The 14501-nt window shown below is 46.8% G+C and overlaps 1 protein-coding gene across 7 annotated transcripts in view; it reads left to right on the top strand.

The window, feature by feature from the left end:
- MASP1 (MBL associated serine protease 1) overlaps positions 1 to 14501 on the top strand; it is a 63755-nt gene that overhangs the window by 12050 nt on the left and 37204 nt on the right. The gene's annotated exons all lie outside the window — the stretch shown is intronic.

Genomic DNA, 14501 nt, shown 5'->3' with positions numbered 1-14501 from the left:
AGTCGGTTAAGCGTCCGACTTCGGCTCAGGTCATGATCTCGCGGTCCGTGAGTTCGAGCCCCGCGTCGGGCTCTGTGCTGACAGCTCAGAGCCTGGAGCCTGTTTCAGATTCTGTGTCTCCCTCTCTCTGACCCTCCCGCGTTCATGCTCTGTCTCTCTCTGTCTCAAAAATAAATAAACGTTAAAAAAAAAAATTAACAGTGAAGTCCCACCGGGTGGGAGCTTAGGTTTTTAACATATTGTAAATGTAAGTAAGTGCCATGAAGGCCAACATTGTCTCTAGTCAATCCTATTTGGTCTCTTCAGTATAATAGAGCACAGAAGAACCTTTTGTCCCAGGAATACAGCAAATTAGGTCCTTTGGTTGGGCATCAGATGAAGTGGTGACTTGTGCCTAGAGAAGGTCCCTGGAGCCACGGTCACTGAAAAAGGTCCTGAGAAACCAGAACCCCCAAGGGAACACCAAAGTCACACACCCTATCTTCAAGTTCACTTCGCAACATCTGTTCACTGGAAAAAGAGACAATAACAACCTACATTTGGTTTCTATTCTCTCTCTCTTTCTCACTGAGTACATATAGCTCAGTTGGCATCTGCCAGATGCTCCTGTGACGTCTCACCAGTGTTCTCCTGTTAACCCTCTGTCCTCGACGCGCTCGGCGTTTCCTCAGTTCTTCCCACTGTTGGCACCTCCATTCCAATTCTTATTCCTCTCACCACGTCTACTGCAATTGCTTCCTAAACGTCTACCAGCTGTCAGTCTTTCCCCATCCAGTCCACCCTCTGCCTGTGTCCAGAGGTATCTTTTTTTTAAAACAATTTGTTTAGTGTTTATTTGTTTTTGAGAGAGACAGAGACAGAGTGCGAGTGGGGGAGGGGCAGAGAAAGAGGGAGACACAGAATCTGAAGCAGGCTCCGGGCTCCGAGCTGTCAGCACAGAGCCTGACACAGGGCTCGAACTCATGAACCAGGAGATCATGACCCGAGCCCAAGCTGGACGCTCAACTGACTGAGCCACCCAGACGCCCTCAGAGAGATCTTCTTAAAACACCTCTTTGACTGTGACACTCTCTAATCTTTCAGTGACTCCCCATGGCCTATGGAATACAGTCCAAGAATCCCATTGAAAACCTACTGTAAGCAGGACACTGCACCTGTGCAAAGACAGGGCGCATGTATCTGCCCTCCAGGAATCGGCAGTTTCATAGCGTGTCACGAGACAAATATCTAATTAATACATCAAAGCTGTGCAAGTAACACAAAGGGGGTGAGGCAGTATACAAGTCGGGGAGCAGTCATTTCCGGGTGTTCAGGAAAGGCTGGGGAATAGGAATAATACTAAATAACAATAAATAGGAATTCACAGCCCAACTCCCTAAGCTTCTCGATCTCCCTAGGCACTGGTTTTATCGCTAGTACAACAACAACCAAAAGAAGTTTATCATGACATGGTACCTTCCTGGAAGGTGGTGGGAGGGTTTAAACAAAATGTTGGCTGGAAGTAGAATTCATAGCGCAAGGGGCAAGCATGCTCAGTGGTTCCGAGATCAGGCTTTAGAGCCAGTCAGACGGCGGGGGTGGGGGCGGGGGGGGGGGGGGAGGGGGGAGGGAGTCCTGCCTCCACCCACCTCTTACTGCAAAATGGGGCACAATATAATGCCTACCTCATGGGCTTATCGCAAATGCCAAACGAGGCAGAATTTTTAATGACATCTGTCCAACACGTATGGAATTCACTCAGTAATGTTGTCATAGGGGTAACGATGGCAACCGTGTGCATAATAAAGTGCCTGCTGGTATTGCCAGGTGCTGCATGAGCATCGCGTTTCTCATCCACTCTGCCCGTACCACTAACTGGCTACCCATGACCTTGCTCGTGCCCCTCGGTTTCTTCAGGCAACTTATGGGGAAATATTTCGAAAGGACTGGTCAGATGCGAGAGGTCATTTCTCCTGTGCGTTTACCTTTCAGTCACACACATTTGTGTGTTACCTTTCAGTTACCTTTCAGTAACACACATTTGTTCCCCGTGTATTGCCGCATTTGATTCTTGGGGGAAGAGCGGGGATCATTACACCTACTTTACAGAAAAAGAAATCCTGCAAAGAACCCAGGTGGACTTGTCCAGTCTTTACAGAAAGCCAGTTTCTCAGGGCCTGGTCTGCTTACCCCCAAGTCACAATTTTGTCTCTCCATTTAGTCATTCTGTTAGAACAGGCTTTGTCCTAGAAGAGACCTTTTGGTATGCTTCCTGGCTATGTATTAGTCCTAAGGCAACCCTGCCCGTCAGGGTAATTTAGTAAAATTTGGTAAAACAGAAGGACTTTGAGGGTCCTCGTATTGTCTAGAATCTGTTAAAGAACTTTCTCTTTTATCCTCACTTGGAGACGATATCTATTTTACAAAGCTATCAGGAAATGGAGACTGAGCTGTGAGGGATGAGGGCTTGATTTATCTGTGTGTGGTACACAAACCCTAACAGTGAACTCCAGGTCGTTTCACTAGACCGTCAGCGCTGGCACCTTAGGGCCCACGTCTAGGTTTGTTTCCAGCAGCGAGCACGGTCTCAGGCAGAGCAGGAAAAGGCCTATGTGTCCCATTAGTGAGTATAAGGAAAGGGCCGTGGCCTAGAAGGCAGCCACTGACTCCTGCTGAGAAGCTGGACGAGTGAGATCCCGGATGAGTGAGATCCCTGCTCTGGGCCTCAGTTTCCCCATCTGCCCAGTGAGGGAAGAGGACTTGTGGGCGTCTCCAAGCCCTCCCAGTTCTGACGGCCTACAGCTCTCAGTCCAGTGCTCCCTTCTCCAGGCCTCATAGGGTCAGTCTGCATCCTGCTGTGGAATGGCAAGATAAGTCCCTCCCATGGCCCTGCTCCAAGCCCGAATCCCCTGACCCCCGGGCTCCTAATTTCTGTGCAGTGCTCTGTGTTTACTCAGAACATGCCCTCGACCTTCAGGCTGTGGCTGACCCCAGCTACCGCAGCAGCTCTGCTAATTCTCTGGGAGTGGACAGGCGGCCTTGGCCTCTGAAGGAAACGAGAGGAGGGGAGATGTTTCTCATGAATCTCGGTTGTAGTCCCTGGGGATATTCTTCCACTCCTGAGATAGTGGGTTCTAATGCTAGGGACACAGAACCCAGGAAGTGGAAATGAGCTTCAGAAATTGTGACAAACGCTCATTTTATGCAGGAAGGGCAAACAGCGTAGGCTCTGGGGGATGGAAAACAGAAGGAAGGTCCCGATGCCGGGGCAGGGCACACAGGCACACTCAGATGGGTGTGAAGCGGGGGTGCTCTGGGGTGCCGGGGCACCTGGTGCACGAATCTGCATGCCTGTGTGTGCGCAGACCGATCTCTGCTCCACCTCGGTGAACAGCAGAGTTTGAATCTACTTTGGTGTGCTCAAAGAGGGAAAACTAGTTACTAGAGCTTGGGGTACAGCAATAATTAAAACATACAGGAATCCCTGCCCGCAGGGTGCTTATATTGCCCTGGGGAAGACAGATAAGACACACCAAACATAATCCATAGATAAATTATACAGGGCGTAGTAAGGCGATAGGCAGAGACACGCAATGCAGCAGGATAAAGAGGGGTCACGGTGAGGCAGGGCAAGGGTTGTGATTTAAACGCGTTGGTCAGGGGGCGCCTGGGCGGCTCAGTTGGTTAAGTGTCACTGTGGATTTCGGCTCAGGTCATGATCTCATGGTTCGTGAGTTCGAGCCCCGTGTCGGATTCACCGCGTAGAGCCTGCTTGGGATCTCTGTCCCCCTCTCTCCCTGCCCCTCCCCCACTCGCTCACACACACACTCTCTCTCAAAAATAAATAAATACACACTTTTTAAAAATACAAAATTAAAATAAATAAACACGTCGGTCAGGGTAGTCCTCATCGACAGGGTGACCCTTGAGCAAAGACTTGGAGAAGTTGAGGAAGTTAGCTATGTGGCTTGCTGGGGAAAAGCCTTCCACCCAGAGGGAACAGCCAGGGCGCAGACCCTGAAGAGGGCACGTGGCCGGTCTGTCTAAAGAACAGCAAGGAAAGCAGTGTGACCGGAGCAGGAGGTACAGGGATGAGAAATGGAGACAGACAGGTGCAGGAAGGGAGCCGGGAAGGACGGCCAGATCACCAGGCGGCTGGGAAATAGGGTCCCTGCTCAGCGCCCACAGCAATGACAGACTTTACAAGCTGTTTTCATGCCAGTGTTTCATGACCTCTCAACTCCTAGAGGACACTATTAACATCCTGCCCCCACCTTAGATGCTTGTGAACACTGAGGCCTGATGACAGAGGTGTGCTTGTCAATGATTAACACGTGGCTCTGGACTTGGGGGTAGGCGGGGAGGGTGGGGAGAAGAGATGCTCAGAATTCACACACCGTTCACCATTCAGGTGCCCTAGACACTCATTACCTCCAGGGCATAGGTAACCAGTTAAATACTGACAATGGGAGGTGATGACCTTCTGTATAAGTTGTCTCCAATATAATTTAATTAATTGCAACTTTCCGAAACGGAATTGTTAACGATGGCTGTGTTTTAACAACCGGCTGCAAAATCTCCAAAAAGTTGACCCTTTGCACTTATAAACTGGTGGCAGCCAGCTCTGCCACCCTACTGTCTGGGGAGGTTAGGGTGACACATGCCATGAGAGGCAGGGCGGGCACCCAGGTCCTTTGGTCCTTGTTCCTGTGCTCTGCAGGAGTTTTCCCGTGAAGATCTGAGGATGTTCATGACGGCCGGGGCTGGACAGGGTCCTTGGCAGGAGCAGAAGAATATGCCAGCTCACACATTCCTGGGAACTCTGCCTGGGGACCCTGGCCTGTGGCAGGCCCCTTCGCTGCACTCAGCCCTTACTCAATCACGGCTTACACCCCCAGCCTGACTGTGACATACCTTGAGCCAGGCTGCCTCTGCTGCAGAACACAACCCTGCTGTGTTTTCTTGCCCTTGGACTGTTTTCGGGCTCCAAACAGTTTGAGGCCCAGCCCCCCCACCCCACCCCCACCCCTTGTCTCTGAGGGGATTTGCATGTGAATGAGCCTGGCTCTGAAGTTCCAGAAGGCACGGGGTGGGGAGTCTTTCACAAGCTGGAGAGAGTGAATCCTTCCTGGCCCTCCTGCCCAGCCCCAGTTCCCAGACTCTCCCGCCTACCCCCTCTCTACCCCGCTCCTGCTGGGACAGTGGGCATTGCCAGTTTCCCACCTGCGGGACGCCCCGCTTCCCAGGCTCTTAGAGCCCCTCCCTGCCAGCCTTCTTTTTCTCCCCATGCTCCTGCTGCCTGGAGACCATCCCCTTTTCTGTCCAGAGCCCTTCTTGCAAAAGGGCAATCCTTCCCGGGAGCAGTGGGAGTCTTGGACTCCGAGGACCCGCCAGCCATGGCTCAGGCCCCCACGCCGTTAATGGTGCCTACCATTTCCATGGACTCAATACCTTCTTAGGGGCTTACCCAGCTCTGTTAGGAGCTTTTTACTGTGATGAACACATAAGTAAGAACACCGTACTGGGACTATGGGACACACCCCTGCCGTTACCAGGCCATGTGGCTTTGAAGGGGTTACTCCGTGTCCCTGAGCCTCACTTTCCCCACGTAAGAAAGAGAAGAGATAAACTTGGTAGCCTTTCATATCCTTTCTATCTCTGACCTTCTGTGGTTCTCTGATTCCAGTGACTGGACCAGGGCTGGAAGTCAGGATATCAGGATTTTGTCTCAGGTCTGCTACTCCTAGGCCGTGTTCCCTTGGGGACTCATGTCACCTCTCTGGGCTCAGAATCACAATGTGTGCCTGAAGTGCATTCCTTGCAAGAGAGCCAGCAGAAGCAAATATAATAAAGAAGGTGAAAATACCTGTCAGCTGGAAAGTTCCACACAGAGGAGGGAAATGACTGTTACCAGTGCTATGATTATTATTATTATTATTATTATTACTACCTTATGGCCAAATGACTTGGCTGAAACCCAAGCATCAACCTCCAGCCCCTCTCGGGCAAGGCCAACTTGAGCCTTAGACCCACCAGCTGTGCTATTTTACTTCCATGGCTTTCAAGAGCTTCCAGAATGCAATACACAAAACGCACTCATACGGACACACACACCTCCTTTCTTCTCTAGTCCCAGGTTCTTGTCTGGAATCCAGTACCTGTAATTTGCTCCTTCTCGTGATCTTTAGCTGAAATCTGGGCAAGTGTGTAAAGTAGGAGATTGAGCTGTCGAGCCCTGGCCCGGTCCCTGGAGGTGATAGACTTACTGAGAGGGTGGCTTCAGGAGCACAGAGCACTCTCTTGCGAGTCAGAAGTCCTAGCCCAGGGCTGCAAGTGAATCCCCGACCTCAATTCCCACATCTAAAGCAATCCTTTGTTTTTTGTTTTTGTTGTTGTTTTTTAAATATAATTTATCATCAAATTGGCTACCATACAGTGTGTAAAGTGTGCTCTTGGTCTTTGGGGTAGATTTCCGTGGTTCATCGCTTACATAAAACACCCAATGCTCATCCCAACAAGTGACCTCCTCAATGCCCATCAGCCATTTTCCCTCTCCCCACCCCCCATCCACCCTCAGTTTGTTCTATGTATTTAAGAGTCTTTTGTGGGTTGACTCCCTCCCTCTCTGTTTGAAACTATTTATTCCCCTTCCCTTCCCCCCATGGAATAGAAGAATCCTTTGAAACACAGGGAAGTGAGAAGATTCCTGGACTTATATTCCCTTGCGGGAGGGAAACTTTGAGAGCTCCCTCACATTCCTCTGTGAAATCAGTGTAATATCCTCTGTCTGTCACCCACCTCCCGGGATTGCCAGGAGACGCCTCGAGTGCAGAGGGCCAAAGGAACTTAAGATAGGTGCCACCTGCCACATGAAGTGGCCGGGCTGTGAGGGGTCTCAAGGTGCCCCTCCCTCTCCACCGGCCTGGGCTCTGGGGTCCTCACAGGATGAGAAGTCTGTGCTGATGGCTTCAGTGAGATTGGGAATGAAGGTGTGAAATTGGAAACCAGAGGGGATATGGGGACAGTTCCAGTCTCTCCCTCTTCTTCAAACAGTGAAATTACCCATGCCCACCCAGCAGGGAGTGCAGAAGGGGGTCATCTTGGATGACCGGATTTCAGCAGTCTTGTTCTTCTCACTGACGTCCTGAGAGCTGACTAGATTCCAGGTGCCCTTCTAAGTGTTCTACGCGTATTAACTCATGTCACTTTCACAACAGTCCTGTGATATTAACGCTATCGCTGTCACCATTTCCCAGATGAGAAAACCTGTATACGGAGCGTAGCCGTTTCCTAGGGCTGCCATCACAAAGCACCACAAACTAGGTGGCTTATAACAGGAATGTATTGTCTCACAGCTCTAGAAGCTTCAAGTCTGAAATCAAGGTGTTAACAAAGCCACTCTTCCTCTGAACGCTCTAGGGAAGAATCCTTCCTTGCCCCTTCTGGCTTTTTGGTGGTTGACTGCAATCCCCGGCATTCCCTGTGTGTGGCAGAATGTCTTCAATCTCGGCCTCTGCCTTCACACTTGACTCCGTGTGTGTCTCTGTGAACAAACGTCCCCCTTATAAGGACACCGGTCTTTGAATTATGGGTCTACCCTAAGCCAGTATGAGGTCATCTTACCTTGACTACATCTGCAAAGACCTACTTCCGGATAAGGTCGAATCAAATCCAAGGGTTAAGACTTGAATATATCTTATGGGGGAGGAGGGCCACAATTTACCTACAACACAGAGAGTTTGAATGATTTTCCCAGCATCTAATAACTGGTGAAGACTCATGTGCAACTCATATAAAGATGAGGTCCCACATGATCCAGTGTCAGTAAGGGATTACATTAAAAAAAAAAAGAAGAAGAAGAAGAAAGGAAAAATTTTGGTGGCATCTAGGTGGCTCAATTGGTTAAGCACCCAACTCTTGATTTCGGCTCGGGTCATGATCTCATGATTCATGGGATTGAGCACCACATTGGGCTCTGCACTGACAGCACAGAGCCTGCTTGGGATTCTCTGTCCCCCCCTCTCTGCCCCTCCCCTGCTAGAGCTCACTCTCTCCCTCTCTAAGTAAACAAACACTTTATATATATATATACTATATATATATATAGTATATATATATAAAAGTATATAGTATATATATACTATATATATATATATATACAGTATATATGTATATATATATAAGTGTATATATATGTATATATGTGTGTATATATATATATAAGTATATATATATATATATATATAGAGAGAGAGAGAGAGAGAGAGAGAGAGAGAAATTTAAGAATTGAAAGCAATTCACAACTCAACTCACTTTCTTGAGAAACCAAACCCAAACAGAGATGCTTTTACTATACTCTTATATGCCCCCACCTCGCTTTCTCTCTCTCAATCTGTCTCTGTCTCCCCCTTCTATTTCTTCCCCCAGTCTCCAAGAACTCCACACCAAAGAACTCTTCTGTCTCCCCTCCTCCATCCACTTACACACAATCCACTGACTCCCCCTTGGACTTCATGATCACAAAAACCATTCATGCACCGCCATATGTGAATTTTAGTTATTCTGAGTTTCTTGATTGTTTTATCAGAGTTCTACTTCTTACCATATTATCTGTGTGGAATTAAAGCAAAGAGCCTCACCTCTTTTTCAGCCCTGTTGGGACCCAAGGGCTAGAAGAAAACGTTAGGAGGTGACAGAGTGGGGAGGAGTCACCATACCAGAGATTTGGGTGGTCATGAGACACAGAGGGACTGCAAACCAACCCTGAACTTCCAGGCTGGGTTAGTTGCCGCTCTTGTGTGTTCCCTGTTTGTTGACCTAAACTGACCAATTTTATGCCACTGGTAGAATGAGAAGGAAGTAGCTTTGGGCCCACGTTTCTTTTTAAAATACTTTTAAAATATAGAAACAGAAGAAAGAAAAATTACCTGCAGTTCAACTAGCCATTGTTAACATTTGCTCTAATTCTTTCTCCTTTTTATTTTCAATGCATTTCTTCGACATAATGCATTGTGGTAATTACGCCATGTATATGTTTAAAATTTTTTTTTTTTAACGTTTATTCATTTTTTGAGACAGAGAGAGACAGAGCATGAACGGGGGAGGGTCGGAGAGAGGGAGAACAGAATCTGAAGCAGGCTCCAGGCTCTGAGCTGTCAGCACGGAGCCCGACGCGGGGCTCGAACTCACGGACCGGGAGATCATGACCTGAGCCGAAGTCGGCCGCTTAACCGACTGAGCCACCCAGGCGCCCCCCATGTATATGTTTAATATGCGTAATATAACCTACTAAGAAAGTTCCCAGATCATTGCAAATTCTTCATTAATGTGATAATTAATGCCTAATATTTATTAAGTTAAGGCTCATTTAGACTGTTTCCCCTAGAATTGGATATTTACCATTTTTTTTTTTTTTAGTTTTCTATTATTATTAGCAGTCTATTATGACTGCTATAAACATCTTTGTCACAAAAGGTTTTTCCACATTTAGGATATCTTCCGCTAAGTGTTATTCCCAGATAGGAGGCCAAGCAAGAACTTTGTAGGTGGAGGATAATCCAAACAGCCTGATCTGTCTTAGAAGGTAGTGAGTTTCTCATCTTTGCAGTTGATCTCAAGAAGGCGGCATGATTTTTTGATAGGGGTGTGATAGGGAGATAAGGAGTCAGGCCAAGTAGCTTCCAAGGCCCCAAGAACCTATGAGATGGTAATTCTCCAAGTATCACTTCATAAATGTCACTCTTTCCCTTTGTCCCAAATTGCTTCCTGCTCCCCATAGCATATCTATTCCTGTGCAACAAACCACTGTAAAACTTAGTAGCTAAAACAACATCCATTTTACTTGCTCAGATCCTTTGGTCAGAAGTCTGGGCTAGGCTCACAGGATGGTCTTTGGCTGGATTTGCCTGAGGTCATTCGAGGAGCTCTAGTCATTTAGAAGCTTAACTGAAGCTGGAAGGTCCAAGATGACCTTCCAGATGGTGGTAGCTGTCAGCTGGCTGGTCGAGAGACCTCGACTGGGATAATTCCTCTCTGGCCTGTGTGACCTTTGCTTCTCCAGTAGGCGTGACAGGGCTTCCTCACATGGAGGCACACAGGGAAAGAGCTACAAGGCCCCCTGATGCCTGCAAGAGCCACAGGGCCCCTTGGAAGTGGCACACCAGCTCCACATGTCACATGCCTTTTGTCAAGGCCAAGTCACAAGGCTTGCACCCTGAAGGACTACTCCTTCCAGAAGCGCCTTGCCACGCACAGCTAGAAACACATACTGACGCTTTCAACACTGTCCAGAGATCTCCTTAGCAGATCCACAAGTGCACTGTGTACATTTTTCTGCCATCTACACTGTCACGGGCAGGTTGTACCAATTGTCTCACCACTACGTGACGCAGGTTGTCTTTGTCAAGCTCCCCCCCGTGGCGGTTTGCTCATTGCTCTTCTAACCTCTACTTGCTAGCCAGTCCCAAAACCCAAGCCAAGGGTCCTGTTTGCTACAGCCCCGTACTTCTGAAGCCGGTACCTGCATCAGCCAGAGTTCAGTGAGGAAAGCAGAGTGAGAAATTGCTCTGTGAGCAATGAGACGTAAGAGCTATTTGGGGCCTCAGAAATCACATGACTAGAGGAGAAGCTGGGAAAGTGAAAGCAGGACTGGGGAGCCAGAGGACCACGGGCACTAATCAGTGCTCCTGAAAACCGGACGTGGGTGGAGATGTTGGCACCTGCAGGGGAATGTGAGAATCCAAGACCTTCTCGGAAGCCAAAGTAGGCCCATGAAGGGGGGCCCACGGGGAGAGGTCTGCGAGAAGCTGTTGACTCTGAACACCTCTGAACCACCCACAGAGGTGGAAGCTGTTCAGAGTGGGTGGTGGGTCTGAGCCACTGTTGGTCAGCAGAGCCAGTAGTCGGAAAGAAGCGCTGACTGCAGAGTGGAGGAGAGTGAGGGCAAGTGGGAACCCACTGGGCGCATCTATGTCTGTTCATTCTCTGTAGCTGATCACAAAATAGCCTTCAGAGAGTAAGGACTGTTGTGTTCTAAACTCACACATGCCTCTCTTTTGGCCCCCTGTACCCTGGAGCTATACAGAAAGGGAGATTCTGAGGAATATCGTTCCCAGATTAACTAAATTGACCGCAGAATAATCCAGCACATTTCCTGAATATCTGCCTAATTAAAATATCTGCTGGCCTGTCTTAGTTTTGCCAAGGTTTGTGCTGTTTCTACTAAGTTGAAAATTCATAGAAAACAGATCCTGGCTTCTCTTCCTTAGATCTCTCTTCCCAGCTCCCTGTCCTCAACACCTTTCCTATGGCAGGTGGTGATGGGAAAGGAGGGATGGTGGAGATTCTGAATACCCCCGGGACTTCACTATTCCCTTAGCCTAGAAGCTCCTCCTGCTTTCCCCAACTCTACCTACTATTTCTACCTCCCTAATTCCTATTCATCTTTCAGGCCTCAGTTCAAAGAACATTCTGTTCTTCCTAAATGTTTTATGATTCCCCTCAGCTGGATGGAATTTGTTTCCTTCTTTAAACCCCTGGGGCTTCCTATCTTTCATTGCTATAACTATGCCCTGACAGTTCCTGAACACATACCCATTTGAGTTACTTATCTTACTCTCCTACTAAATTTCACATTCCCAGAGGCAGGGGACTTGCTCATTAAGCTCATGCAACAAATAAGTAATTTTTGGCATCCTCCACATTACAGTCCAGACAGAATTTGGTACATAAATATTTTTTGAATTGAGTTGAAAGAAAACAAATTGAGGACATGCATCCATGTGTTGGGGCCCTAAATAACAATAGCCTGAAAGGATATGGTTGCCATAATAAGAAATAGAAAAATGAAGAGTCTGTGATCCCTGGCCAGATGGTTCTCTATTATTATGAATTTTGTGTCTTCATTTGATAATGTACTTCCCACCATCATGTTCACATGATGACCCTAGAAATGGGACAGTCCAAACAGAAGCCAGGGCTCAATCTTTTGCTTGTGCTCAGAGGTAAATGATTTTTGTAGAATTTTACAATTCTTAGCAGGGGCTGCAAATATTAACCAAGGTCAGTGACCCTTCTGTTTAGGTTATGACTGGAGCTGTCACTGAGCCACATCCTCTCTGGGAGACAGTCCATGCCCCCAAGATAAAGTTTCAAGAGGCCCTCGAGCCAGAAAAGTTGTTTGGCCAAGTGCCTATGTCTTTTGTCATGTACTCTCTGGGCTGGTGGGTTCCTTTCTCCAGGGTCAGAATAGTTCCAAAAGCAAAAGTGCTATCAGGAAATGCTCATGGTTATCTGTCTACTCCTGAGCAAGTCACTGGCCCACTCTGGACCTCAGGTTCCTCTAGAAGGAGGGGGATTGAAATAGCTCTTACAGGTCCTTCTCTCCCAGCTCTGATATTCCAGGACTCTATTCCGAACAGCAGGCTGAATTCCCAGGCTTCCAGAGCCTTCTATCCCCTGTTCCTAAAGATATAGATGGCTGAGATTTTCCCATGGGCCTCAGCCAGAACATGCTTACCTGTTGTCTGGAATAGTGTGGCTCTGCACATGATGACTGTGTATCTGCCATCATGAAAATGTCTTTTATCCTGCAAGTTATGAGGGAGTTTGTTATCACAGACCCTCATTATGTCTCCCCGTGATCCAAGTTATCCCTGGTTGATTTCACTTGAAAGTGTCCATGCCCCAGGCACTATAGGATCCAAGAGACTTTGGGGGATACCAAAGTACAAGCAGGAAGCTGCTGAGTCTGAAAGTGTTAATGCTCAAGTCATATGACTACTCGTTAACTAACTGACTTTGTATGGCATGGTTATAGACCATAAACAAGTTCAAGTTCACCAAGTTCTTCAGCAGAAAACAATTGGTGTCTTGAAAATTCTGCTCACCATCCTCCAGTTGGCCTATTGAATGTGTGGGTGTAACGACTTGTTAGAATACTAGCATATCACAATTAGAAGAGAACATAGAGCTCAGCTAGTTCAAACCCCTGTTTTATCAGGTGGATAACTGAGAGTAGAGAGGAGGCAGCCCTGTGACCGTTTGTGGTAGAGTCAGGAATAGAGCTCAGGACCTTCAACTGCCAGGTCAGGATATCTTATATTATCAATATTAGAACTCAGAGTTAGAGGTCACCAAGATAGGGTCCTCCAGTTCACGCCTTTCCTAGGCCTTCACTCTGGTTTCCATTTTACAACATATTTCAGTTAATAAACTGATTTTTAAAAAGACACAAAATAAAACACTACATAAAGGAGACCTAAGAATTGCAAAGGCATTATAGTCCAGGAATGTTCGAAGCAGGGCGTGCAACATTAAACAACTCAATATCCCCAAGATGACTGACATTCATAATAATGTCCTTGGGTCACCAAGAAAGGGTTAGCATGTTTCACCTACGAAAGCAGGGATTTGTATAAAGCACTTTAAAAAGCATTACACTAAATAACAATAATGATGATGCTGATGATGGTTATTATTATTAATTATGGTCAGGTAAAACTTCGGCTATCTGGAAAACTCAGATAACCAAAATAACAAACAAGCCATGGTGGTCAAGGAAGTGACTGTGTACAGATAGGTACATTCTACAGTAACAAGGCTGGTGTGAGTTTGGCTAGTATCTGCAGAGAAGAGGAATAAACAGCAAAGCCATGATCTCATCTTCTGTTTACACTTCAATTCCCAAAGTTAGTGATTAATTGTCCTTGTGTTTTGTTGCCAGGGCAAATTGTTTTTCTTTAAAACTCCCACTTATCTTAAATAAATAAATCATTAGTTTCAAAACAGAAGTGTCAAATGTCAAGATACTTCTGACATACTAGGCTAATGAACAAAACAATGAATGCATTAGAAGCTACTAGAGGTACGCAGAGCCTTTGAGAACTTTCCCTTAATGACTTTAAAAGGCATCAGAATCATTCTTGGTAAGAGATTTTCTCACGCATCTTGGCTAAAATGTCAATCTAGAGGTTGCAAACACAAATACAGCCTCAAAAGAATCCAGTCAGTGTAAATGATAGAGTGGTAGGTAGGCCAAGTATTCATAGTCAAATAAACATACCAACCAGCTACCGTATTGTACTTTCAAACCAAACTCACACAAAATCAGCTTTAGGCACCCAATTTAGGCTCTCCACTGGGGTCTCTGAATTTACACAGGGTCTCTGGCTCCTCCAAGGAAGGGAATTCTTTTAGCAAACAGGTAATTTTTGCATCTGAGTCTTAACACAAACACAAATGTTTCAGGGATGATTCCAGTCATTTCTGAATTATTAAGACTACCTACTAAATATAGTTCTAATTATATAATTTCCCTGTTCAAAAGTTTCCAGTGTCTTTTCTGTACTCAGAATTAAGAGTCACATAGTGTTCTTATGGCATTCAAAGTCAGTTATAATCTCGTTTCAACCTTTCCTACGACTTTATGTTCCCACAGACTCCCTGGCTTCTTGTTCTCAGAAAGAGCCTCACACTTTAGTTCTTGGTAACAAACATTTGTTGGGTAATTGCTAGGTGCCAGG

Source organism: Puma concolor, chromosome C2 (genome assembly GCF_028749965.1).
Source record: "Puma concolor isolate L17-30 chromosome C2, mPumCon1.1.hap2, whole genome shotgun sequence".
NCBI lineage: Eukaryota > Metazoa > Chordata > Mammalia > Carnivora > Felidae > Puma > Puma concolor.
Note: the sequence above shows the minus strand (reverse complement) of the source record. Positions and strands in the feature narration are given on the sequence as shown.